Here is a 27,928-nt window from a genome sequence, read left to right on the forward strand (position 1 = left end):
TGCTTCGCACAGCATTCGTATAAATGGTCTGCATAAATGCAGATTCATTTTTTTGTTTGTCAAGGGGGTTTTGAGTTCCAGATTTTTTTGAGGTACTAACTGTCTGGTTAATGAATGCACCTTATTTGTGTTTAGCCCCTTTGGGTTTAAAATCAATAGGAAGTTGAATAATAGTCTATTCTAAGGGACAGGATGGAGGAAGTGTTCTCTGTAACAACGTAGCACAGGAAGTTATTAACATTCAAACTTCTTTTGAGGATGTTGGAAGATAAAATAATGGCATTTCCAATGATGTCGCTTTTGATGAAGCCCATGTGAAAACTCCCAAATAACATGAACTATGGGACTAGATTAATCCTGGTACACCTGAAAACTGTAGTTTACTTGGGGAATGTATACATGTTAAGTGAAGTCTAGCTTGAACCCATGTCGGTCAAAGATTGCTTGGATACTGAGATAATAAAATTTGTTGATGACACAAAGTATGGAGTCAATGATGTATGAAAAGATTTGGATTAACGTCACAATGGGTTAAACAAGTAGTTGTATATGAAATGTAACATTGATAAATATTAAATACATTGACTGAAACATTGGACACAAGCGATGAGGGGTGACCAAGACCTACATTCAAATTCAGTTCGGCTAGATCTTCTTCTTTTACTGATGTTTTAGAATCACATACTGCCTGTTTTCCATGATAGCTACAGACAATATTTGGGGCGGCACGGTAGCATGGTGGTTATCACTGTTGCTTCACTTAAACCCATTTTCCATGATAGCTACAGACAATGTTGGTTGTGTGTGCCATAATTAGCTTTTGAGGACTTAGTTTATTCTTCGGCTTTAGGCATTGCTGGCATAGCCAGCATTTTATGTCCATCTATAATTGCCTTTTGGAAAGCGTTTTGATGGACTTCCTTTTGCTGTCATAATACTGTTGAGTAGGGTAATGAAAGAATAGTGATGTTTGTCGAAGTCGCGATGATGTGTTACTTGGGGAACTTTGGAATTATGATATCAGCTGCACATAGCCTATATGGAGGTTGGGGGGTGCTAAAGATACTGTGGTAGGTTGTTGCAGTGCATCTTGTAGGTAGTACACACTGTAGCCTCAGAATGCCAGTGGTAATTTAGGGCTAGTGGATGATAATGAGAATGCCAGTGGTAATTTAGGGCTAGTGGATGTTAATGTATTAAAAAGATTTTTTCAGAGTACCCAATTCAGTTTTTCCAATTAAGGGGCTACTTAGTATGGCCAATCAACCTAGCCTGCACATCTTTGGGTTGTGGGGGCGAAACCCACGCAAACACGGGGAGAATGTGCAAACTCCACACGGATAGTGACCCAGAGCCGGGATCAAACCTGGGACCTCGGTGCCATGAGGAAGCATGCTAACCACTGCTCTGCTGTGCTGCCTAGTAATGTATGTTTTGACTTGTTGCAGCTGTTTGTTGAAAATATTCCACTACATTTCCGACTAGTACCTTGTAGATGGTCACAGGCCTTCGGGGAGTCTGAAAGTAGAACATTCACTGCAGAATACCTAGTCTTTGTCACCGGTAATAGCATTTTTGTGGTTGGTCCAGTGAGATTCTGCTCAGTGGTGATCTGAGGATATTGATGGTGGGAGATGCAGTGATGGCAACATCACTGAAAATCAAGGGGAGGTGGTTAGGTTATCTTGTTGGAGATAGTTGCTTTTCGTGTGTAACATGTTCATGGTGACTCACTTAATTAAAAGCATTCGGACAGTGTATTGGTCAGACCATATTTAGTGTGTTCAATGTGGTCACTGTACAATAAGACATCCTGAGATTGGGGATGGTGCAGGTTCTGCATGATCATGTGTAAAGGGCATAATTTATGAAATATGTTAGTTCAACATTTCAATTTAAGAATGGAGCCAATAAGATTGAAGTATATTATTTTCAAGGAGAAATTAGTGAAAAGTAATTTTGAAGCATAGGAGGGTGACTTTGCTCAAAATGCCAATGAAACCTGTTAAGTTTCTGGCTGTTGCTCCCTCCTCCTGCCTATTCTGATTTCCCCTTCTCTTTTCACTTTCTCCTGTTACTTGTTAGTTTTTTTTCAGTTTACTCCATTCTGTTTGATTTCCTTCAAGTTCCTACTTTTTTAGCCCATTTGTTTTTTTTCCCCCTGAGATTTGTCATTGAATTATCTTCCACAGCATAAGAACCTGTTTTTACAATTAAAAATACTTACTCATGTCAACAAAAATAGACCGTTGTATAATGGGAATTGTCTAGGATGTCACTATGGTTCCCGAACTCATGAACCTGTCTCGACATAATCGACCACAGTACATGTTGTATGTTGGGCTTAACCTGTACAACCAATTGTAACAGGACCGTGTGGGATTCGCTTGTATTTACGGTGTTCAAACTTTAATGATTCACAATTCACATACTGTAAAGGAAAGAATACTGATACAAATGGTATTTACGATTGTGATTTAGTAACTGGAAATGCTGAGAGTATAGTGGCACAATGGTTAGCACTGCTGCCTCACAGCGCAAGGGACCCGGGTTCAATTTTGAGCTTGAGTGACTGTATGTGTGGGGTTTGCATGTTCTCCCTGTGTCTGCGTGGGTTTCCTCTGGTTGCTCCAGTTTGCTCCCACAGTCCAAAGGAGTGCAGGTTAGGTGGATTGGCCATGCTAAATTTAGTGTCAAAGGGTAAGGTGGGGTTATGGGGATAGGGCAGGGGAGTGGGCCTGGGTGGGATCCGCTTTTCATAGAATTTACAGTGCAGAAGGAGGCCATTCGGCCCATCGAGTCTGCACCGGCTCTTGGAAAGAGCACCCTACACAAGGTCAACACCGCCACCCTATCCCCATAACCCAGTAACCCCACCCAACACTAAGGGGAATTTTGGACACCTAAGGGCAATTTATCATGGCCAATCCACCTAACCTGCACATCTTTGGACTGTGGGAGGAAACTGGAGCACCCGGAGGAAACCCACGCACACACTGGGAGGATGTGCAGACTCCGCACAGACAGTGACCCAAGCCGGAATCGAACCTGGGACCCTGGAGCTGTGAAGAAATTGTGCTATCCACAAGGCTACCGTGCTGCCTTTTGGAGGGCCATTGCGGACTCTATGGGCAGGATGGCTTCCTGTGGTGCAGGGATTCTATGATTCTCTTCACTGACCCAATATTTATATTGTACAAGCATTTTGGAAACATTTGGGTTGGATATGTGAAGTTAGTAAATTCATATTAGATGTAGGGACCTTAGTCTACTTTTTGGCTGTGCATATTAGCTTGCAAGTTTTGATTAGAAAACAAACTGCTTGAGTAACATAATCATATTCATGTATTCTAATACTCTCGGCAGAATTAAGCTAACCCCTGATTATTCATTCTTTCATCTACTTTACAATTTAAACCAGAGAATGATTTTATGGATCATATTTAAAACACCTGTCTAACTGACTATACGTATTGATGTTTTACAAATTAAAGATATTGCCTCTCAAAATTGTCATGGAATTTTCAGTGGGCAATTGAGATATGTATCAGTAACTCTAGATAAAAGACTTTTGTGAATCTGTTGTTTGTATGGAAAGATTTTGAATATTCCCAACTGAATCCACTAAGAAGGGCAAAATGTAGGTTATAGCAGATTGTCTTATTTATTCTGGAAAGTTGACCTATTTTGCATTTTCTTTTGAACACCTTGTGCAACCGTAATGATGGGAGTAGAAATATATTTCAGGAAACTTTTTAGACTTGTCTTAGTGACCATACAAAAGAGCAAATTAGAAGATATGCGAGTTCTTGCTGTGCAGGGAGACCTCAGCCAGGGTTTGTTCTCCTGTAATGATGGTTGGTGATCTCTGCTGGAAAATGTGTGTCTGTGCTTTGAGTGTCTGGATGGCACAGTAGTTAGCACTGTTGCTTCACAGCTCCAGGGTCCCAGGTTTGATTTCCGATTTGGTGACTGAGTGGAGTTGCACTTTCTCGCCATGTTTGCTTGGGTTCCTTCCAGGTGCTCTGGTTTCCTCCCACAGTCCAGAGATGTGCAAGTTGGGTGGATTGGCTGTGCTAAATTGCCCTTCCAAAATGGATAGTTGGGGTTACTAGGTTGCGGGGATAGAGTTGAGGTGTGGGCTTGCACATAGAGTGCTCTTTCCAAGGGCCGGTGCAGACTCGATGGGCTGAATGGCCTCCTTCTCCACTGTAAATTCTATGATTATACGGTTAAGAAGGTCGCCAAAGTTTGCAGTGGCATTCTGGCATTGGGAGTGGGTGGGTGGTGGTGGTGGTGGTTTGCAGTGCGAGGTTGAGGATGGTGGTGAAAATATGACCAGTAAGATTTAAAAATATATATTTTTATTCTCCTTTTTCACATTTTCTCCCAAATTTACACCCACCAACAATAAACAATAATCAGTAACAAATATGTCAATCCCCATATCAATAACAACGATCCCATACTCCCACCAAACCCCAAACATTAGCCCGCATGTTCACACAAACAAATGACAAAAAGGAATTAGGGATCACCCACAGTCGCCATTAATACACACAGCCCTCCCTCCCCCAACTCTCCCACCCACACGCCCCAACTAATGTTCAATGTTATCCAGTTCTTGAAAGTGCATAATGAATAATGCCCATGAATTGTAGAACCCCTCCGTCCTTCCTCTCAGTTCAAACTTAACCTTCTCAAGAGTCAAGAATTCCAACAGACCCCCCCCCCCCCCCCCCCCCCCCCGCCACGCCAGGGCACAGGGTGGAGAGGCTGCTCTCCAACACATCAGGATCCGCCTTCGGGTGATCAATGAGGCAACGAGACATCTGCCTCCGCACCCTTTTCCAACCCCTGGCTGGTCCGACACCCCGAATATGGCCTCCCGGGGGCCCGGGTCCAGTTTCACGTGCACCACTTTAGAAATTATCCTAAAAACCTCCTTCCAGTCCTCCCAGCTTTGGACAGGACCAAAACATATGAACGTGATTAGTGGGGCCGCCCCCCCCGCAATGTTCACACACGTCTACTCCTTCAAAGAATCGGCTCATCCTCGCCCTCGTGAGGTGTGCTATGTATACCACCTTCAGCTGTATCAGTCCCAACCTTGCGCATGAGGTGGAGGCATTCACTCTCCAGAGCACCTCACACCAGAACCCCTCCCCTCCTCCATATCCTCTACCAACTCTTACTCCCACTTTGCTTTGATCCCATCCAGTGGTGCCTTCTCCTCTTCCAAAATAGCTCCGTAAACCACTGACAATACCCCCTTCTCCAGTCCCCCTGTTGACAGCACCTCCTTCAGCAATGTGGAGGCCGGCTCCACCGGGAAGCTCTGTATCTCCTTTCTGGCAAAATCTCGAATCTACATGTATCTAAACATTTCCCCCTGCTCCAGCCCATACTTTGCTTCCAGCTCCTTCAATCCTGCAAACCGACCCCATAGAATCAAATCTTTTAGTGTCTTAAATGACCAGCAAGTTACCTGCTGCATTGTGTAGTGATGCTGCAGGCTCCATTTTGGGCATTTTGCTCGCAGTTTAATTGATGTTACTGCAATTTCAACTCAAGCATATTTTAAAATTGCTTTTGAATATTGAGGTGAGATCTTTGGCTCTCGGGTACTCAATTTGCATCTGTTAATGTGTAGGACATTATCCAGATTCGTGAGAAAGCTCTGGGACATTTTCTTTTGAGTCTTTGATAACATCCCCCTGATATAAATTAAAATACTAAGTATTTTGAGTATTAATTATTAAGTCTTTTTCTCCAGTAGTCCAGAAAATGAGGAAAGAGTTGCTCTGTTACTTTGGTGTTTCTATGCTGGCTTCACATATAAATGTTACATTTTCTGAGAAGTTCAGGGAAGATTGCCATTTGAGAAACAGTAAAGTGTGTGTTTTGTGCAAATTGTGTTTTCTCTTATCCACTGCAGGTAGATAAATATGTTCCCTTCTCATTACTGGTACTGAATATATCACTGCACATGACGTTGTAGTTGTGTTAACAAACATTGTCTTGAGTCGTGTTACCTGAAAGAGCTTAAAAGTTGTTGGTGTTTTAGCACAAGGCAAAATCGCTGGCTTTGAAAGCGGACCAAGGCAGGCCAGCAGCACGGTTCAATTCCCGTACCAGCCTCCCCGTACAGGCGCTGGAATGTGGCGACTAGGGACTTTTCACAGTAACTTCATTTGAAGACTACTTGTGACAAGCGATTTTCATTTCATTAATGGTCCACCATTGCTGAAAGGACTGGAGCATGCAGATTTCCTTAATTATTTAAAGAAAAGCTTCCTTATTTTGAAGTTAGATAGTTTAATGAACTAGAATTCTGCCTTGGTGCATGCTGCTTCCACATATGATGTACGCAGACACATTGCTCCATGCAGGGGGCTATAGCAAGTCACCGAACTATAGTTTGAGCTGAGGTACTGTTAGCTTGAGAAAACTTTCTGAACTCCAGCCTCAGGACTCTTTGGGAATAACCGGCTACTGACTGAAAATGTTGTTAGAAGTATTTGAAACACCAATGTAATTGTACAGGGAAATATAATAATCTTGTAAAGTTTTGAATTTTTAGTGCTTTATGATGACCTTATTTGCAGTGTTCAACCTACTGGCGAAACCAGGATGGCAGCCAAAAGGGGTTTCAAACTATTTGAGTAATTTGCTAGTCTTTTTATTGGTAGATTTGCATACTACCCTTCCTTGATTTATCTTGTTTGTGCTCAGTTAGTCGTGATTGGAAGTATCACCTCTCCCCTGGCTTGTGGTTGATTTGTGCGTTTCCTATCTGTTAAATTGTGAATAGTTAAAAATGAGGAAACAAATCTGATGCAAATGGTGACTCATACTTTGCTTGTCTCTTGACAAACCCGCATTCGGTGTAACGTTTTGCACTATTGAGTACCCAATGTTGGCATCAGATGTTTCCAAGTCACAAACAAAGCCAGCTCCACATTCTGCCATGCCTACTGAAACGGCATAATTTCTCCCATATTAGCCATTTATATTGCCTCTTTTCTAGTGAGATTGCCAGCTGATGCCACATTTATGGGCAGTTTTGCCCAATATCTGCTTTACCCTTTTCCCTTAACCTTCAGTGCAAGAGTTTAAGACACATTACATTGCCTTCCTAACATCAACACTATGGGTGTCCTACAACACATGGACTGAAGCAGATCAAGAAGGCAGCTCACCACCACCATCTCACGGGCGGTTCGGGATTGACAAATGCTAGATTTGGGGTGGCACTGTGGCTCACTGGTTAGCACTGCTGCATCACAGCTCCAGAGACCCGGGTTCAATTCCAGCCTTGGGTGACTGTGGAGTTTGAATGTTCTCCCTGTGTCTGCGTGGGTTTCCTCTGGGTGCTCCAGTTTCCTCCCACAGCCCAAAGTTGTGCAGGCCTAGTGAATTGGCCATTCTAAAGTGTTCCTTTAGTGTCTAAAAATGTTAGGCGGTGTTATGGGGTTATGTGGATGGGGTGGCGGAATGGGCCTGGGTGGTGTGCTCTTTCGGAGGGGGTGGGGGGGGTCGGTGTAGACTCAATGGGCCGAATGGCCTCCTTCTGCACTAAGGAGTCTGTGATTAGCCAGCGAAGCCCACATCCCATTAAATGTTTTTTAAATTCTTACTGACGTTAAAAGATAGTTTCAGATATTGAGACCATATTGTTTATGGTATGGGCAGCATGGTAGCACAAGTGGATAGCACTATGACTTCACAGCGCCAGCGTCCCAGGTTCGATTCCCCGCTGGGTCACTATCTGTGCGGAGCTTGCACGTTCTCCCCGTGTCTGCGTGGGTTTCCTCCGGGTGCTCCGGTTTCCTCCCACAGTCCAATGACGGGCAGGTTAGGTGGATTGGCCATGATAAATTGCCCTTAGTGACCAAAACGGTTAGGAGGGGTTATTGGGTTACGGGGATAGGGTGGAAGTGAGGGCTTAAGTGGGTAGGTGCAGACTCGGTGAGCCGAATGTCCTCCTTCTGCACTGTATGTTCTATGTATTTCATGAACAGTCCAGAAGTTCTTGTAAAGTACTTTTTAAAAATGTTTTTCTTGCAATTTCGACTTCAACATCAAAGCTTACAGTTTCAAAGAATCAGGAAGACTATTTCTGCAATTTTTAACCAACTGGCCTGGATTTAATATGAGACTGCAGCTGCCACCCTGTGTCTGTGTGCCGAGTGATGCTTCCCTAAACTATGTCCGGGACACTGACAGATGCAATACAAGACTCCATATTGTGTCCCTTGCGGCCAAGAAAGACAGAAGGTCATTTGAGTTATAGGGGTCTGCTGAGGGAAATTTTTTCTTAAAAAAACATAGCACCTCTAATGATTTAATTGCACAATCACTTGGTGATATGGTGTTGAGTCATGGAGGGTTGAAAGGTACACTGTTGAATCATAGGTCTGATCGGTGATTATTTGGGACAGCCCGTAACAGCCTTCCCGAACAGGCGCCGGAATGTGGTGACTAGGGGCTTTTCACAGTAACTTCATTTGAAGCCTACTTGTGACAAGCGATTTTCATTTCATTTCAGAAGTTTCTTCATTTGATCTTGTGTCTCCTGGGAGAGGACATTTCTTCTGGTGTTTCACTTCTTGTCATTATCTAGAAACTTTGTGCTAAAACTGTACGTGATTGTCCCACAATTCTGTCGATTGAGGGTATGGAGACAGGCTGGTTAAAGTGAACTTGGAAATTGGGTTGCTTTTATTTTTCCAATTAAGGGGCAATTTAGTGTGGCCAATCCACCTACCCTGCACATCTTTGGGTTGTGGAGGTGAGACCCACGCAGGCGGGAAATAGTGTTAAAGGCAGACATTCATGAAGATTTTTCATAACACTCAGCAGAGATGTATTCCAGTGAGCAAAGATGCATTCCAGTTAGGATTAAGGGAAGGATGCATCATCCATGGCTAATTAAAGAAGTTAAAGGTAATGTCAAATTGGAAGAAAATGTACAGTTCTGCAAAGATTAGTGGAAGTTTGGACAGGATTTAAAAACTTAATAATAATAATTGCTTATTGTCACAAGTAGGCTTCAATGAAGTTACTGTGAAAAGCCCCTAGTCGCCATATTCCGACACCTGTTTGGGGAGGCCAGTACGGGAATTGAACCCGCGCTGCTGCCTTGTTCTGCATTACAAGCCAGCTATATTTAGCACACTGTGCTAAACCAGCCCCAACTTGGCTATTAATAAGGAGCGCGAAATGAGCGGTGGGGCTGGATAGGGGACCAGCGATAGGTGGAGATTGACAAAGATGTCTAGTGCAGAAAGAAAAAATGAATATTAATGAGGTGATTAAGGTTAAGAAGGCTGCTGATAGTGGCTCCTAAGGAGATTCGAATGTGTGAATGGCAGTGAACACTGTTAAAGGGCAACTAGGAACAGATAGCCTAAGTGGGGTAAGGGGGAACAATGGTGAGGGGAAAACACATCAATAGAAGAAATGAAAATAAATTGACAAATAAAATGGGGGTGAAGGTGGAGGAGAGAATTCACAGTCTGAAGTTGTTGAACTCCTATGTTAAGTCCGGAAGGCTGTAACGCGCATAATCAGAAGGTGAGGTGTTGTTCCTCCAGTTTGCGCTGGGCTTCAGTGGAACATTGCAGCAGACCAAGAATGGACATGTGGGCGTGAGAGCAGGATTGTGAGTTGAAATGGCAGTGATAGGAAGGTCTGGGTCCTGCTTGTGGACGGACCGGAGGTGATCTGCAAAGCTGTCACCCAGTCTGTGTTTAGTCTCTCCAATGTAGAGTAGACTGCATTGGAAGCAGCAAATGCAATAGACCAGGTTGAAGGAGGGTGCACTTGGAAGCACTGCCTCACTTGAAAAGAGTGTTTAGGGCCTGGGATGGTGAGCAGGGAGGAGGTAAGGGGCATTTATTATTCAGTCTGTGATTGCATGGGAAGGTGCCATGGGAAGCGGGAGGGCAGCACGGTAGCACAGTTGCTTCACAGCTCCAGGCTCCCAGGTTCGATTTTCGGCTTGGGTTACTATCTGCGCGGAGTCTGCATGTTCTCCCCATGTCTGCGTGGGTTTCCTCCCAGTGCTGTCTGGGAGTGAGTGGAATATGTGTTTAGTGGTGGAATCATGCTGGAGTTGGCGGAACTGGTGGAGGATGATTCTTTGAATGAATGTGGAGGCTGGTGGGATGAAAAGTGAGGACAAAAGGGACCCTATCCTGGTTTTGCTAGGGAGGAGAGGGGGGAAAAGGGCCGAAGTGCAGGCTGTGTCGGGCACGATTGAGAGCTCTTTCGACCACAGTGGGTGGTTGTACTACGATTAACATTTGACAACCAATTTAAGATTATCAGGTTTGCAGTGTGTCTCACTTGTGCTAGAAGGTACATCTATTCAAACATACGGCCCTGTCATTCGCAGACAGAAAGAGAATGTTCATGCATTGTAAACTTTACATTTTTTGAAAATATCAGAAGACCAAACATTAACAGGAACAAAGAACATAGGCCAAAAACATCCCCCCGCCCCCCCCAAAAAAGGCAAACTTGACCGTCTCCATGTGCAGGAAATCTGCCAGAACTCCCTCAACTTTTGACATGCCCAGAAGAAGTGAACGTGATTCATGGGCCCGCCCGCACATCACCCACACCTACCCCCCCCCACCCCTGCAAAGAACCGGGTCATCCTCACAATCGTCATGTGGGCCCTGTGCACCACCTTAAACTGGATGAGGCTTATTCTCGCACACAACATCCTCCGCAGGGCTACGCATTGCGCCTGTTCCAACTGAACAAAAGTTTGGGACAGCCATTCCTTGGTTCATTCCCCACACCTGATTTGAATTTAAACAAACACCTGGCAATTAACTGTTCCCTGGTGCATTCTCCTTGGCAATGTCTCTATCAGAGTCCATTTGTCACCCAATGAGCACTTTTTTCTCGTGCAGTACAAGTTATTGTTCCCTTTACTACTGGTATTCTTGCGGATTTGTCCTGATGAGTGCAAGATGAAAAGCTTCAACAGCATTTCTCTTTTTTTTTTAAACAATATTCCTATTTTTGCGACAATTTTTAAACTATATTTTTATTGCATTCCAGTTTGGTACTTTGTTCCAAAAATGAGTAATTTTATGTAAGGTAAATAAATGAACTGCAGAAATAATATTCATAGTCATGCCTTCTTCTGCCCTCGTCGTGGTCTTGAATTTTTTTTTCTAACTATTTATGGAGTGTTCTATCCTCTTTATTCATAAAACCAAAATTTCAAGAAATAGTTTTGTTTGCTTACTGTAGCTCATTTTTCTTAATCGCAATCATTTATTTTTGTGTGCAAGAGTGCACCATTGGTTTATAACAACAAATTTACTAATTTGTTTCTTTTAATTTTAATATTTTATAAATTTCGACAGCTTTTGTAATATGGACTGCAGTTATTATTATTATTAGAATTATTAATTAATATTATTATTAATATTAGAACTCTGTTCTTTCACCTTTGTTATTTGGATTAAAATCCAGCCAAGTCTGAAAAGCTTGAAGTCTTTATCACTGGGTTGTATGGATCCTAAGGAAATTGAGCCATCATTACTCCTCTTCTGGTGGGGCAAATCCAGTGTATAAATCTTTACATAGATTAACTATACAACAGTGCCGTCTTCTGTCTTTAAGATCACCTCTTGAAGAAGTTTTTCCAATCTTTTCCTTGTAACTCCGCACTGTTGGCTTTGTTTTTAGCTGCTGTACTTTGGTTGGATGTGTTGAGTGTTCAGCTTGCTAAAATTCCTGGGTCTTTCTGGAGTACTTGTTTTGGTTATTTTTTGCCTTCCTTTTATTCCACAGTGAAAACATCACCCACCATCTAAGGGGATTGCCATGATGCATCAGTATCATGTTCCTCTGACACCCCCTATGAGAAAAGAACAATGCTTTTAGTCTATTCGTAATCTATTTTTAAATAAAAGTAATCCCTTCCTTGTTTGTGTGAGAAACCGCTTTAACCTTTGCCCTTATGCTTTATGTTGATGAAGTCTCATGTTCTAATTGTTCACTGGTAACAAGTCGCTACATAATTGCATCAAAGGGTTTGTATGTAACTTGTCTAAAGGACTAAAGGCAACCAGTGAATTGCAAAGTCACAAACTATATTTGGGATTCAAAAACAGTCATGCCCAGATCACAAAAGTGCTTGAGTCCTGTATTTCAATTACAGTCTTGCCTCATTACATGCTTTCTATAACGTACTTTTGAAGGAACAGAATACTGTATGTAGGTAAGCCCCCATTAGTGTGAAATCATGGTTTTGATACTTTGCGGAATCTGAACCTCATGGGACTAACATACTGGTTACAAATCACAAAATAATTGATATCCTCAAAGATGATTAATTAATTGAAGTTCCATAAATAAACATTGAAAGCAAAGGGCCGTGGGTGCAGAACACATGCTGTAATCAAATCTCGGGCTCGGGTGATGGGTATAAATAACCCAAGTCTTGCTTGGTAGTTTGATATAGTTTGACTCTCCCTATTAAGTTTATAGGCTTGTGACTCTCTCCCAGCTATCCAGTTTTCTACTTTAACGTTAAGGACTAGATATTGTAAAATGATTTTCTTTAACCTGTGTGATTGTGCCAGTGCTTTTCCAAATTTCTTCTGTCAGGCTTGAAATAATGTAGAAATGAAGTTGGTGTGTAACTGAATATGAGTGGCAGGATTCAGCAGTTGTCACACTTATGAACATGTGTACACCATTTAAATAGATTTGGAAAATAAGTGCTACCTGTGATTCTTGTTTTTGTGTCTTTATTAACATTACAAAGTCAGAAAAGGGTATGGGACTGAATGCCCTGTTCCTGAGGATATCCAGTTCATTGCTTTTTTCTTTGTTCCCTTCCAGACAGTAATATCTCCCTCCCCAATTGCAGCTATGAGGATGACCATGTATTTAAACAAAGACAGATAAATTACAGATAAATAGTAATGTCCATTTGGCTCAGGTGGTAGTAGTTCAGCTTCTGTTTTAAAAGATTGTGAACTCAAGTCGTACTTCACATAATCTAGGTTGACACTCCAGCACAGTATTGAAGTTTTCCATTGTGGGAGTTAGATTATCATAGATTATCATAGAATTTACAGTGCAGAAGGAGGCCATTCGGCCCATCGAGTCTGCACCGGCTCTTGGAAAGAGCACCCTACCCAAGGTCAACACCTCCACCCTATCACCATAACCCAGTAACCCCACCCAACTCTAAGGGCAATTTTGGACACTAAGGGCAATTTATCATGGCCAATCCACCTAACCTGCACATCTTTGGACTGTGGGAGGAAACCGGAGCACCCGGAGGAAACCCACGCAGACACGGGGAGGATGTGCAGACTCCGCACAGACAGTGACCCAAGCCGGAATCGAACCTGGGACCCTGGAGCTGTGAAGCAATTGTGCTATCCACAAGGCTACCGAGTTGCTGTTCTTTGAAAGAGATGTTAAAGAAAGCCAGTTTCTACTGTGAAAGATCACATGGCACAATAAAGAGTAGGAATTTTCCTAATGTATAAATTGCATCCAAAGACGACCACAAATCGTTTAAGTGGTTATTTGATTCAGTGTTGAATACCTTGCACTACTTCTGCCTACATAACACTGCACTTCCGAATAGTTTGTGTATGAATTGATTTGAAACACTGAAGGATTAGTTTTGGATTGCTCTCCGATTGGTTGGCACAGACAAAATGTACTAAATGGCACCATTCTGTGTTTTTGTTTCCTATATTTCAGCACGAAGTGCAAATTCTTGTGCTTATGGAATTGTCCATATGTGACACTTTAGTTATTTGGCAAGCTTAAGTTCTGGAATAATATAATTCCTGTCCTGTTAACTATATGTTTTAAACCAAATGAAAACTTCTTCGTTCTTGGGAATGTTGAGAATCAAATGATCGTTACTTAGTCATTGTAGTTCTGATGGTGAGATCATACAAGGGTTATGATGCATTGGATGCATCAATGGGCAGCATGGTAGCACAAGTGGAGAGCACTGTGGCTTCACAGTGCCAGGGTCCCAGGTTCAATTCCCTGCTGGGTCACTGTCTGTGAGGAGTCTGCACCTTCTCCCCATGTCTGTGTGGGTTTCCTCCGGGAGCTCCGGTTTCCTCCCACAGTCCAAAGACGTGCAGGTTAGGTGGATTGGCCATGCTAAATTGCCCTTGGTGTCCAAAAAGGTTAGGAGGCGTATTGGGTTCCGGGGATAGGGTGGAAGTGAGGGCTTAAGTGGGTCGGTGCAGACTCGATGGGCCGAATGGCCTCCTCCTGCACTGTATGTTCTATGTTCTAAATGTGCTACAGTACCAGGTAAATTGTAAAGGATAGTCCAACTATTGCAATTTATCTGGCCATAAGCTTTTTTGCAATTGTGTGTGTGTTGTGTATATTATGCATCTAGTACTGCGCATATTTAATTTCAATCCTACAAATTCCTGCATCATACATAAACCTGATGACCTTAACTTTCATGCACAACAGATCATGCACCATGGTAGGGGAATCCTGACATCTGCGTAAGAGGTGGGAACAAAAAATGACCAATCAGAATTTAATAGGCGGTAGAGTAGCACAGTGGTTAGTACTGTTGCTTCACAGTGCCGGGGACTCTGGTTTGATTCCTGGCTTGGGTCACTGTCTGTGCGGACCCTGCACGTTCTCCCCCGTGTCTGCATGGGTTTCCTCTGGGCACTCCAGTTTCCTGCCACAAGTCCTGAAAGACATGCTTGTTAGGTGAATTGGGCAATCTGAATTCTCCCTCTGTGTACCCGAATAGGCGCAGGAGTGTGGCGATTAGGGGATTTTCACAGTAACTTGATTGCAGTGTTAACATAAGCCTACCTGTGACACTAATAAAGATTATTATTATTATTATTATTATTATTATTATTATTATTATTAATAACTTGCACATCTTTAGACTGCGGGAGGAAATTGGAGCACCCGGAGGAAACCCACGCAGACACGGGAAGAATGTGCAAACTCCACACAGTCGCCCAAGGTTGGAATCAAGCCCGAGTCCCTGGCACTGAGGCAGCAGTGCTAAACACTGTGCCACCGTGCTGTCCCCTGGTTGTATTCCTCAGCTACCCACTGGGCAAACATTTTAAAAGATGTAGGTGACTCGTCTCTTGAGTCTTTTCTTATGTAGGTTCTATTGACATTGGGATCTAGGGATACACGCATCCTCATCGGAAAGGCAGCATTCTCTTGCGCAGCTTGTGGTGGTGAGCTGCCTTCTTGAATTGCTTCCAACCATGGGAGTACAGTTAGACCACAGTGCTATTACGGTGGAACTTCTAGCATTTTGACCCAGCAACACTTATGGACTGCTGATATTCCAAGTCAGGATGATGTGTAACTTGGAGAAGAATTGGCTGCCCATGTTTCTCTGCCTTTGCCCTTCTGGTAGAGGTCACAGGTTTGCAAGCTCCTATCAAAGGAATCTTGGTGAGTTGCTGCAGTGCATCTTTAAATGGTACTGGTGGTGGTGGGAATTAATCTTTATGGAATGGACGGGACACCTATCAAGTGGGCTGCTTTGTCCTGTTATGGTGTTCAGCTTCTTGAGTGTGGTTAGTATCATCCAGCTAAGTGGACCATATTCCTTCACACTCCTGACTTGTGCCTTTGTAGATGGTGGACAGGTTTTGTAGTTAACTGCGGTTTAATTTAAAATGCCCAATTCTTAATTTAATGTGTGTCTAATTTTATCAGGCCTAAAATCCAGGCCTGATACCAGATAGATATTGCTGTTCCTTTATTATAACTAGGTCAAAATCCTGGAACTCCCTCCCTAACAGCACTGTGGGTGTATCTATGCCATGTGGATTGCAGAGGTTCAAGAAGGCTCACCGCCACCGTCTCAAGGATAATTAGGGATGGGTCATAAATGCTGGCCGAGGCAGTAATTTCCTCATCTCCTAAAATAATGCATTAAAAAATAACTCCTGGTTTTATTTGCACTGCCACGATCTGACACAATACTAGGAGAACAATAAGTGTACAGATCTGTTTCTTCACGTGGAGGATGTACTGCAGATGTGATGTGGGTAATCTTTTGTTGAAAGATAATCAATTATTTGTTTAGCTGGATCGAAGAGTTGAAGTACAAACAGTGACTAGTTTGATTAACTCTCGAAGGCCACTGCATCATCATGTCAGATTCCAGCTGAACTGTTCAGGTAGATTTTAGATCCACTTAATTTATCCAGAAGAATGATAGAAATGACAGTACCGATATCGAATTGGCTTAATACAAAGATTAAACTATCACCCTTTTGAAAAAAATCTATATATAATGGACCATGATTTTCTGTAAAAATGAATCCAGTGGCGTCTGCTATGAAATTGATGTGCTCTTGCCCATTTAAACCTGACTACTTTCTATTGCATGTTGCTGGAAGTGACCGAAAAAGTACTGACTGAAATAGAGAATCTGAGCAGGACAATCAATATTTTAACCAATGTTACATGAGGATGATATTAGGAAATTGGATGCAGAAATGAGATGGAGATGTAGCAGACAGTTTAGGGGTTAAACATACTGGGGGGAGAAAAAAATGTTTGTATGGAGTCAGATTGTCCCAGTCTCTCTCAAACCCATTAGTGGGAATGCCCTAGATCTATCGTTCTTCGGGACACTCCTGTCTGACCAGCTATTAGCCCATTACAGAGTCTCTTTGTCCGTTAGTAGGAGGTTAGTTGCATATCAAAGGAGCCGGAATGTGGTGACTAGGGGCATTTCACAGTAACTTCATTGCAGTGTTAATGTAAGCCTACTTGTGAAAATAAAGATTATTATTATCAATAACATGGCTCTGTTCTTTCGTATGAACAGAGTGGGTCATCAAGCAGCCAAGATAACGATGATATGATTACGATCCCTACTGATATTCTGGTTTTATAGCTAAGTGGTTCTCAAAACTGGGGTCCACAGGCACCTGGACTTCAGTTGAGATTTTCCAGGGGATCTGCAAAATAACTTGAACGGGACCTATTGCTGCAGTGGAGAGGATTTGGCACACATTATTAACCATTCCATTTATTGCCAGTGTCCAGATGACAAATGCCACACTATAGGTTGTGTGTCAGCAGTATTACAACATAGACAGGCTGACAGACAGATTGGAGGGAAGAAAAATAACTAAACACTCAGCAGCTGTATAGTGAATAGATAGGCAATGCAGGGTTACATTTGAAATGGTGCCAGTGTTTCCAATAAGAGCCACTCGAAGAAGAGCAGGGAGGTGTGTGGTGAAGTATTCAACAGATCTTCTGCTGAGCCTGTAGGATTCTCTTTCAGCTGAAGGAAAGTGAAATGTTTTCGCATCAAATTGATCAATGTTCACTTTTGTGGATTTCAGGTGAATTCCTTTCATAAAACATTCAGAAATGTAAATGCACAATGCATTTATCATAGTATATTTCATATTGGAGATCCATCACTAATCCAATTGAAGTGGGATCTTGCAATCGAAAAGGTTTGCGAACCACTGGCAGAGCTCTGCTCACCTTTCAAATCACTCTTGAATCAAAAGGGTGTGTGACTTCAGTCTATCTCTTGAGTAGTCCTTTTAAATTTAAAGACCTGCATGGAATCATTACTTAACCCATCTACCAGTTCAAATTTCTATATTTGTCACCGATTGAAGGAGCTGATCTCTGGAGAATGGTAATTTTGTTGTGTAGCATTTGCCACACAGTCCTTTTTTAAAAAAAAAAAGATCTTGGCATGTTGACAGTGCCCATTAAATTCAAGGTCCTGTCAAAGTTACTACATCCCAAGCTTATGAAACATTTCTTAAGCTATGGCTATGAAAGACTTCTTTTTTGCAATTATTGTAGATATTCTAGTATTGGTAAAAGTCCAAGTTAATCTACAATAACTTTCATAGCACAGGTTATACCTACATTTCCATCAAAGTTGGTCCTTTTACACATTTTCTTGCAGTCGAAGGTCAAATGTGCTATTCTGCTTATCAGTTTCAAAAAGCTCCACTATATAAATGTTGGAGCATTAATCTGAGTTTTCTTTCATTTTCTTTGGTGGCTTTACTTTTGATACAATCAAGGATCCTATTAAAGTACTATACTGTTTCCTCCTGTAGAGAGAAAGCTTTTGGCTCCTGGTAACCTTGTTTCGTGTGTTGGCTGACATTCTGATTTTGCTAGTCATTAGTGCTGTGTCTTTTTCATTAGAATGATTCCAACAGGGCTAGCTTCATAGAGAAATCGCCACGGGATATTGTAGGCTAGCTTTTGGAGGAACCTGCACATTTTTCCTCTGCATTAGTGTTTGATCTTTTGTGTGTAAAGGATATGCAGGTTTCCACAACTGTGATACATTGTGGTTCCTTAACTATTGTGAATTAGCAACAGAGAAACACGTGGATTTGAATGTAATGAATAACAAAAAAAAGTACTTGGACACGGTTGTTTTCAAGTTTTTAAAGTAAAGATACTGTTTAACCGTCTGAATCTGTATTTGGGATCTTTGTAGTGTATTTCCTCAGTGGGCAACTTTCTGTTGTAAACTCTTATCTGTTCATTTCGGTGAGATGATACTGTAGTCTAAATGTGTGGATACCTGGTGGTTAAAAGAATGAGATCAGTTTTCTCATTTGCTAGGTATAAAAAGTAATGAAAAAGGCTATTGGAACATTGGCCGTTATCACAATAGGGCTGAAATACAGGGGTGAGTTATGTTTCCATTGTACCCTATCTTGAGCAGAGTTCAATTTTAGCAACAGCATCTGGGGTAAGGTAAATTTACTTTAGAAGGAGTGTAGAGTAGATTTGCCAGAATTATACCAGAGTTTAGGGCAATATGTTCTAAGGATAGACTGCACAATCTTAACTAATTCCCTTGAGTTTAGATAGTTGACCAATGATTTGCTTTGAGATGTTTAAAATGACCCAAGATATTTGATTGGGTGAATATATATAAAGTTTCCTCCAGTTTTGTAATCTTGGAGCTGTAATCTAAAAACTGGAGTTGGGCAATTTAAGGGTGAAGTAGAGAAGCATATTTTCTACACAGAATAGTGGGAATGTATGATTTACCCCAAGAGCTGCAGGTACTTTGTCAGTTTGAAATATGAATAGAATGACTGTATAGAGCCAGCAATATTGAAGCTTATATGCAAGACTCAACCATTAATGTCCGATTGTTGCTCGAACCTTGGATAGATTTGATGCTTCATTACTGATGAAAGAGAACTACATTTGTTGATGTCCCAGGGATGGGTGTGCAAACATATCTTCAATGAAAAAGAATTCAAATACTTAATTACTGAAGTAATTTTGTGACAGTTGGATTTGAATATCTGTAAAATATGGAGGTGGCATTGCATTTGATAATTTGTGCCTGGAATTCCTAAGTGTTAAATTCTGCAGCCAGCAGATGATCGTCTCCAGGTAGCGTGTGCCGCATATCAGCAAGCCAAAGTATGCTTCCTCTTTGACTCCTTGGTAATGCTATCATTACTCCAGATATCAGGCAGTAAAGACACTCCGGTTTGAAGAGAATGAGAGGTTAACTTACAGGAGTGACCAGTGATGCTGAACTCGAGTATGTCGTGTAAAACGCAAACATATATTTGCACTGAAACATGAGCTTATCTTTTATGGTTGTTGACTGACTTGGTGTATTGTCAACTTTTTTGTAGTTTTAAATTTCAAATTTACACTATCTGCAGTTTTATTTTATATTTGTAGACCGGCTGTAGACTATTTTTCTGCTATTTCTCCTGGTGCTATAAACCCCTCCACCCACAAGTCTCTCAAACTAATATGTTCTTGCAATACATGTATTGTTCCTCTTGTAAATTTTCTTCCCTCCCCTGAGCACTTGAAGAAAAATTGAAAACCGTTTGTTATAGTTCCCCATGTGACTTGATAGACACTTGTTAGTTACAAGGTTATTGGTCCCATGTTTGACTCTGTCTTAAATGAGACAGCAACTGCAGTGTTACGACTAGTTACAGGGGGGGGGGGGGGGGCGCGCAAATCAGCCATAGTTCTTCTGAACCTTAATAGTGCTGTGTTCTTCATAATGGCCCATAACTTCAAAGAACAAAAATGTACAGCACAGGAACAGGCCCTTCGGCCCTCCAAGCCCGTGCCGACCATGCTGCCCGACTAAACTACAATCTTCTACACTTCCTGGGTCCGTATTCTGGGTTCACCAGCTTCTCATTTAGGGAGTACCCCTATGACATGGTGGGAATCCCTCTTGGAGGTTCCCAGCAAGGGTTTACCTGGCAATTGCCCAGAAGAGCTAACTTCCTCTGGACAATTTAAAAAAAATATACCCATTTTTATAGAAAATCTTTTCATTATAACAAAATAATATAAAACCGATGCTTCAAGTTTCAATGTAACAAGAGTACAATCAAGAACACATCCAATTTTAACCCCCCCAACACAACTAAAAACCCCCTTAACTGACAGTGACTAACTCTTTTTTTTAAAAAAAGGAAATGAATGGCTGCGACCTCATAGAACCCTGCTATTGACCCCGTAATGGTGTATTTGACCATCTCCAAATTTAGGAACTTCATGAGATCACCCAACCAGGCCGAGGCACTGGGCAGAGTAGGAGACCTCCACCCAAGTAAAGTCTGCCTCTGGGCTATTAATGAGGCAAAGGCGAGAACGCCCACCTGCAATACCCCAAAAATGGCCACCAGCGAACAAGGCTGTAGTTCAACGTTAAGATTCCCTGACATAGTGCTGAAGAAGGAGATCCAAAAGCTCAATAACTTGGGATACAACCAGAACAGAATGAGTATGGCAGCCGAGTGCACCGTTCAAACCTGTCCTCTAACTCCCAAAAGAAACATTCATCCTCATCTTGCTCCAATGAGCCCAGTGCACCACCTGGAAACTGATCAAACTAAGCTGAGCACAGGCGGACGTAGAGTTGACCATGCAAAGAACCTCGCTTCACCTCTTCTCATCCAGAATAGGACCCAGTTCATTCTCCCATTTCACCTTCACCTCATTCAACGGAGCCGACTCCGCTGATAGGATCTGACTGTAAAACCCAAAATACTCCCCCTGCCAGAACTGGCCAAATATAAAATCCTCTCCAACAGGGAGGATGGCAGTGCCAAGGGAAAAGAAAGAAAAGCCTTCAGCAAAAAATCGCAAAGCTGGAAATATCTAAACCAATTGGTCCCAATGATCCTCAAAGCTGGCAAACCTTTCCTCAATGCACAGGTCCCCAACCTTTTACAAACGCTCGTCCTCCCATCACCTAAATGCCAAGTCTAAACCCACTGGCACAAAGATGATTATTGCAGATAGGAGCTAACAATGACATCGAGCTAAATTTAAAATGCTGTCTGAACTGCTTCCAGATTCTCAGGGTGGACACCACTCTTGCAGGAGAGAACAGAAGCGCGGCAATTACTAAAGCCCCCAGACTAGAGCCCATACAAGAACTCTCCTCCATTTGCCCCCATACGGGACTCGGATCACTAAGCCACCCCAGCACTTTCTCAGTATTGGCAGCCCAATAATAAAATAACAAATTGGATAAAGCTAACCACCTAACAGTCTATCTCTCCGGAGGAGCACCCTATGGATCCTTGAGGGCTTGCCCACCCAAATAATAGAGGACACTGATTTGTTAACTCTGACAAAGAAGGATTTGGGGAGAAAAGTGGGGAGTCAATGAAAAGGGCAAAAGGAAAAGGACAATATTTAACAGCCGACGTATATTGGCTAACAATTGCCGAACTTGACGAAGCCTGTCTGGTCTCCGAGATCACCTCTGGGAGGGAGGGCTCCAACCGCTGTGCCTGCACATTTGTGAGTAATTTAGCATTCCGAAGCGAGATGGGTCGCAATGACCCACGTTCCGTAGGGTCCTTGTCCTTTTCAGGATCAGGGAAATGGAGGCCTGCGCAAGTGTAAATAGGCAATGAACTCAGGACAAGGAGTCCTTGAACAAAACTAATATTGAAGGGATCAGCTCAAACTTCTTTTAGAACTCTACGTGGAATTCATTAGGACCGGGTGTTTTGCCTGTCTGCATTAACCCAATGCTTTTCATAATTTACTCGGGGCCCAACGGGTATTCCAACTCCTTCCGTCTATCTGCCAATGGGAAGGATAACTAAAACCTCCGTCATGGCCGAACTCTCCCGGGGGGGAGGGGGGGCTCCGACCTACAGAGATCCCGATAGAATGCTTCAAAAGCTGGTTTGACCTTGGACGGGGTGGAAACCAAATTGCCACTTGAGTCCCTTACCCACCCAATCTCCCGGGAAATGCCAAAAGGTGACTAGCCTTCTCCCTGTGTTCATAAACTGTGCCCTCAAACGTTGCAACTGGCTCACCGCCTTAGCTGTTGATCTTAATTCAAATTGCGTCTGCAGTTTTTTTCCTACTCCCAAGCATCACCGGGGGTAGGGGCAAACGAGTACTGATGGCCTACCTCAAGGGCAAAGTCCACCAGCCTCCGATGCTTCATCCTCGCAGTCCTTTCCGTGTGAGCTTTGTAAGAAATATCTTTCTTCCCCTGCCCCTCCTTCCTCCAAGGGGGTCATATAACAGGCACTCAGCAGGCTCACCCAAGATTGCTGCCAAACTCACCAAGACAAAACAAAGAAAATCTGTAGTCACCATTAGCAAACTATTTCTGCCCCTCTACCTCCCCATCCCGAAACAATACCACACACAAATGTACATACAAATAACAGTGAAGGGAACAAAAACCACTAAACCCTCCTTCTAACCCAACCACAAACAGAATGAAAACACTAAGCTCATTATCTAAAACTCAACTAATATAATGAGCTGCAGCTTACCCCACTGCTCCGCTCCCGTTAGCTAACTCTTCGGCTAACAGGGCGGCCCCTGCCCTAATGTGAAGAAAAATACTAACTGAAAAAAGACAGAGTATTAAAAAAAAAACCCTGTAAAACATCACACTCTAACAGGGAGCTATATATTTCCCATAACCGTTATAGCATGAAGAACAAAAGCACCCATAACTATAACACCCCTATCCAAATCCAACTTTCGAAACACTTATCCCACGCAAGAACAATGAAAAACAGAAATGCAAACATGTACAATGAACCCCAACAACTCCCTCCCCAGATCCACATGCCCACTGCCAATTCCAGAAACCTCAATCAACTCGCACCTGGCTCTTTTTTTTTTTTTGAACAAAAGAATCCACTTCCTCTATTACACCACCCCAAATTGAACTCCACTCTTTTATATAGGATGGATTCAGCCTTGTTAAATGCCACCCGATTCCATGCCAGCTCCACACCAACATCTTGATAAAGCCTGATGGCGTGGCCTTTCCATTTATAGTCTAGATATTCCTCCATCCATCTCGGGACCCTTTCCTTTTACTGGAAGCTGTGGAACGTCACAATAACAGCTCATGGTGGTTCTTTGGGACGAGTCTTCTGTTGGAGTGTCCGGTGGGCTCGATCCAAATCTGGAGGGGTTGTGAATCCACCCTCCGCCACCATTTTCCCAAAAGGTGTTCTATTCACGATTTGAATATTCTGTCTACTGGAACGATTCTCAAAATCATCCACTTTCGCCTTCAGTGCATTATTCACACCGACCATCAGAACATTGCAGCTTTCGCAGAGGCAATCTGGCCGCTCTGCCGAGAGAGAGAGGTTTTCCGCCAACTGAAAGGGAGCCAAGGCATTTTGCATTGACACAGAGGTCTCTGGCATTGCTTCTCAAATTCTGCCGGCAAGATGCCGGTCAGCACCTCGGCCGCAAGTGGAGTGGCCGGAGTCTCTGCAGCGGCCTCCGTCATTTTCTCCACCGAATAGCCCCGAGAAGCCTCTGATTCCATCAATTAACTTCGCCTTCCAGTTTCTTTGCCCTGAGTCTCTGGTCCTTTCTTTGCCCTGGTTCCTTATGCCATCACTCAAGTGTGATTGTGAGCAAAAATATCCCCAGAAATTGAGCAAAAAGGGCTAAAAATTTAGTACCTTAGTGGGAGCCACCTTGTGTACCTCTTCCCCCAACATACTGCCAGTGGAAGTCACTTCCTCTGGACAATTGCACATGGCTTTGAACCATCTGACACAAGTGATTTAAATCGCCAACTTTGGATCATTCTTCCAGTTTTACCATGATGTTACTCTGAAGATCTATAGATCATATCTATAAACTCGGGCAGCACGGTAGCCTTGTGGATAGCACAATTGCTTCACAGCTCCAGGGTCCCAGGTTCGATTCCGGCTTGGGTCACTGTCTGTGCGGAGTCTGCACATCCTCCCCGTGTGTGCGTGGGTTTCCTCCGGGTGCTCCGGTTTCCTCCCACAGTCCAAAGATGTGCAGGTTAGGTGGATTGGCCAAGATAAATTGCCCTTAGTGTCCAAAATTGCCCTTAATGTTGGGTGGGGTTACTGGGTTATGGGGATAGGGTGGCGGTGTTGACCTTGGGTAGGGTGCTCTTTCCAAGAGCCGGTGCAGACTCGATGGGCCGAATGGCCTCCTTCTGCACTGTAAATTCTATGAATTTATGAAAGAGTTAGAAGGGAATAAACAACTTCTAACTCTGGTGTAATAGAGGAAGTGGATTCTTTTCTTAACAGTAAACACCTAGACCCAGCTACGCACAGGACACCCACACCAACCTGTATTGCATTTCGCTTTCTTATCTGGGAGTGTTGAAACCAGTTGCAATAGCCCATAGTTTTCCAACTGAACATGGCTAATTTAGCAATTCTCATCAAAAGTTAGTTTTGTGGTTTCGGTGACTATTGAACAATTGGAGGAGCCACTTTTGTTATTGTTGAGCATTTTATTAAAATATCACTCATTATATAATAGCAAACAGCACAGGTTGTCTAAATTGCATCTTATTCAACTTGTAACTAATCTAAGAGAACACCTTAACCATTAATTAAATCTCTTGATCATATCTATAAACGTGTATTTCTTGGTGACCACTAACAGCTGATATTTGTAGTAATAACAGTGAATTGTCGATTCCTTTGTGGAGGCATTCTCACAATACCACATTTTGTCTAATATTTATGAATAGTTTGCATGGGAGTAAGTGTCTCGTTCAAACTTAATTCACCATGGCTATTTATGATGTTGTTTGAACTATTTATAAAACTGCTTTAAAGTAAAGGGCAATATTTTTCTTGTACCAAATAATTTGTGCATCACGGCTAACTGATTCATGTTTAGTCTGCAGCAGCCTTTCAACATCTGAGGGTCGGTACCAGCTGAAGTGTGATGCACAAAACGAATGATTATTTGGTTGCTGTTGATAAAATAGAGTAGATGTTATATGTTGTGTAAATCACCCTGTCGAGAGTCTACAATAGGTTGTTAAACCAGTCCTATTCACAAATTCCTTACCTGTGTGAGGCCAAGGAGAAAATTAAGACCAATTCCCTTACTCTGAAACACATATATTTTTTAAACTAATATTCAGAATCTGAACTTGGAAGATATAAAGGTTTGTGGAATGTCATAATTTCTAGTCAAGTATATGTACAGTAAAAACTGGTTAGGATACCCATTGATTTGTTGAAAATAAAACAAAAATAGCTCTTGGGATACAGATGTCACAAGTGAGGCTAGCATTTGTGATTATGTGGGAATTTTATTGTACATATTTGGCACAGAAAAGGTCATGGAATGTTGTTTGGATTAAGGGCATTCTTGATGAAATTGATTTCATCTTGGTAAGACTATGTAAATACTGGGAGGAGCCAAGATATCAGGCATTTTGCAGAAAAGCAGTGTTAGTTGTGTTTTGGGTTGGAGATGTGAGCAGAAGTCAAGCATTTCAGTTCAGTTAAATGATATGTTTGTAGTTAGATTAGCAGTTTTTTCCCACAAGCAGTTCAGAAGAATGTCTTTAGAAGGTGAGCTGAAACAAGCTGAAGCAGCTTCGGAAGAAATACAGCCAGAATTTCTACATGGTTCTGACAGGGTTCAGATCTTTTCTTTAAAGCAATGTAAAAATATTTTTTCCTCAAAGAACATCTCTAAAGCAGGTATTCCTGAAGCCTAACTGTATTTTAACAATGGATCGCGAGCTGCGATTTATTTTTGTTTGCATGGATAGCAGTTAAGGGTTACTGTATTCACCACATTGATTAGCATTGTTTAAGGGATAATTGTAAGCCATTTTCTGGTGTGATGTTAAAGATATTTTAATACTGTGTTAGTAATAAAGCTTGTTTTAATATACCATATCCCTATTTCTTCATGAAATCATTTCTGGAGCAAGAGATCCTTTCCTCCATATTCCTATTTCTTCATGAAATTACTTCTGGAGCGAGGTATAGTTTCCTCACAGCCATATAAAATTAAGTATCCAAGCCACTGTGGGGTCTGGTCCAGCACAGTAGCACAAATGATTAGCACTGTGGCTTCCCAGCGCCAGGGTCCCAGGTTCGATTCACTGCTGGGTCACTGTCTGTGCGGAGTCTGCATGTTCTCCCCGTGTCTGCGTGGGTTTCCTCCGGGTGCTCCGGTTTCCTCCCACAGTCCAATGACGTGCAGGTTAGGTGGATTGGCCATGATAAATTGTCCTTGGTGTCCAAAAAAAGGTTAGGAGGGGTCATTGGGTTACGGGGATAAGGTGGAAGCGAGGGTTTAAGTGGGTTGGTGCAGACTCGATGGGCCAAATGGCCTCCTTCTGCACTGTATGTTCTATGTTCTAATCCGGATCGTAATACATTTATTGCCAGTTCCTAGTTGCTGTTGAAGGGGTAGGTTGCTGTCTCCTTGCATTTCTGCAGACCTTTTGGTGGTGATGTTCCCACAATGCTAAACCGTATGTTTCTTTGACCTAGCAGTAATTAGACCCTTAATATATGTAGGAGTCAGAAAGATTTGCATTTCTCTACATGTGCTCCATCTCAAGTGAATTAATTTAGTTTGCTTTGCATCTTCGCTGCTTACTTTTGACCATTTTAAAGCCAAAACGTCATCCAAATCCTTTGTCATGCCAAATCTTTCCACCTAAGCTTGCTACCCACACTTGTATTGTGTCTATTCTTGGTACCATGATGTTGCTGCCAATTGGTCCTGGCTGAATCCACCCCACCGTAATGGTCACCATGTGTTTCAAAATTCGTTGTAATACTCTGTTGATTTGAAAACCTACCGCCTCCTCCATTCTTCTAACCACATAGTGTCAGCCCAATTTCTTTCTTTCTTTCTTTCAGAAATCACCTTTGTAGATCGACCTTCGCATTCCTGACTGAAAAATGAGTTGACTAGTGTTAGTTGTGGTCGGCTTCAACCCTCATTACCTATATCTCTTTCTCCTGTCATTTTCACCCAGGCTTTCCTTTCCTCACTTTCTGATCCAGATGCCTCCACAAAGGAAAACATGTGGTGCAAAAAATTGTCTACTATGTAATGCCTCCATATGCTCTGCCAGTAATCAATCCAGTCCTCAAAAGTGGTGAATCAACTATTTTTGAAAATATGTATAAAATACTCAATTATATGTATATACCCAATGCAATTCAGTGGTCTCACCATTGGCCTTTCTAAATAGCTGTCATTTTTATTCTAAAAGCTATTCTTAAATACCTGAAATTAACTGTCTCTCATCCTTTGTTGTTTGCAAAACTAAATGCAGTTGGTTTGTTTTATTTTTGTCTGCACCTGTGAATCTAAAGCAGGTTCAGTATGTGTAATAACTTAGACCAGACCTTTGCGATTGGCCAATTGGGATACGAGTTCCCTGATTAGTGGGCCAATCAGGGAACCTCTTCTTTGTATATAACAGGGTGTGTCAGACCCTCTGCTCTCCCAATATAGATAGCAAGCTGAATGCACATGGTTGTACTGCTTTTGGTCTTGTTAATTAAAGGGATTCTGGCGAAGGGACCTCTGCCTCCGTGGACTTATTACAATATGTAGTTTAACTATTGGA

General features: G+C 42.4%; 1 protein-coding gene across 4 annotated transcripts in view; it reads left to right on the forward strand.

The window, feature by feature from the left end:
* LOC140428542 (translocating chain-associated membrane protein 1-like 1) overlaps positions 1 to 27,928 on the forward strand; it is a 112,110-nt gene that overhangs the window by 2,462 nt on the left and 81,720 nt on the right. The gene's annotated exons all lie outside the window — the stretch shown is intronic.

Source organism: Scyliorhinus torazame, chromosome 8 (assembly GCF_047496885.1).
Source record: "Scyliorhinus torazame isolate Kashiwa2021f chromosome 8, sScyTor2.1, whole genome shotgun sequence".
Classification (NCBI taxonomy): domain Eukaryota; kingdom Metazoa; phylum Chordata; class Chondrichthyes; order Carcharhiniformes; family Scyliorhinidae; genus Scyliorhinus; species Scyliorhinus torazame.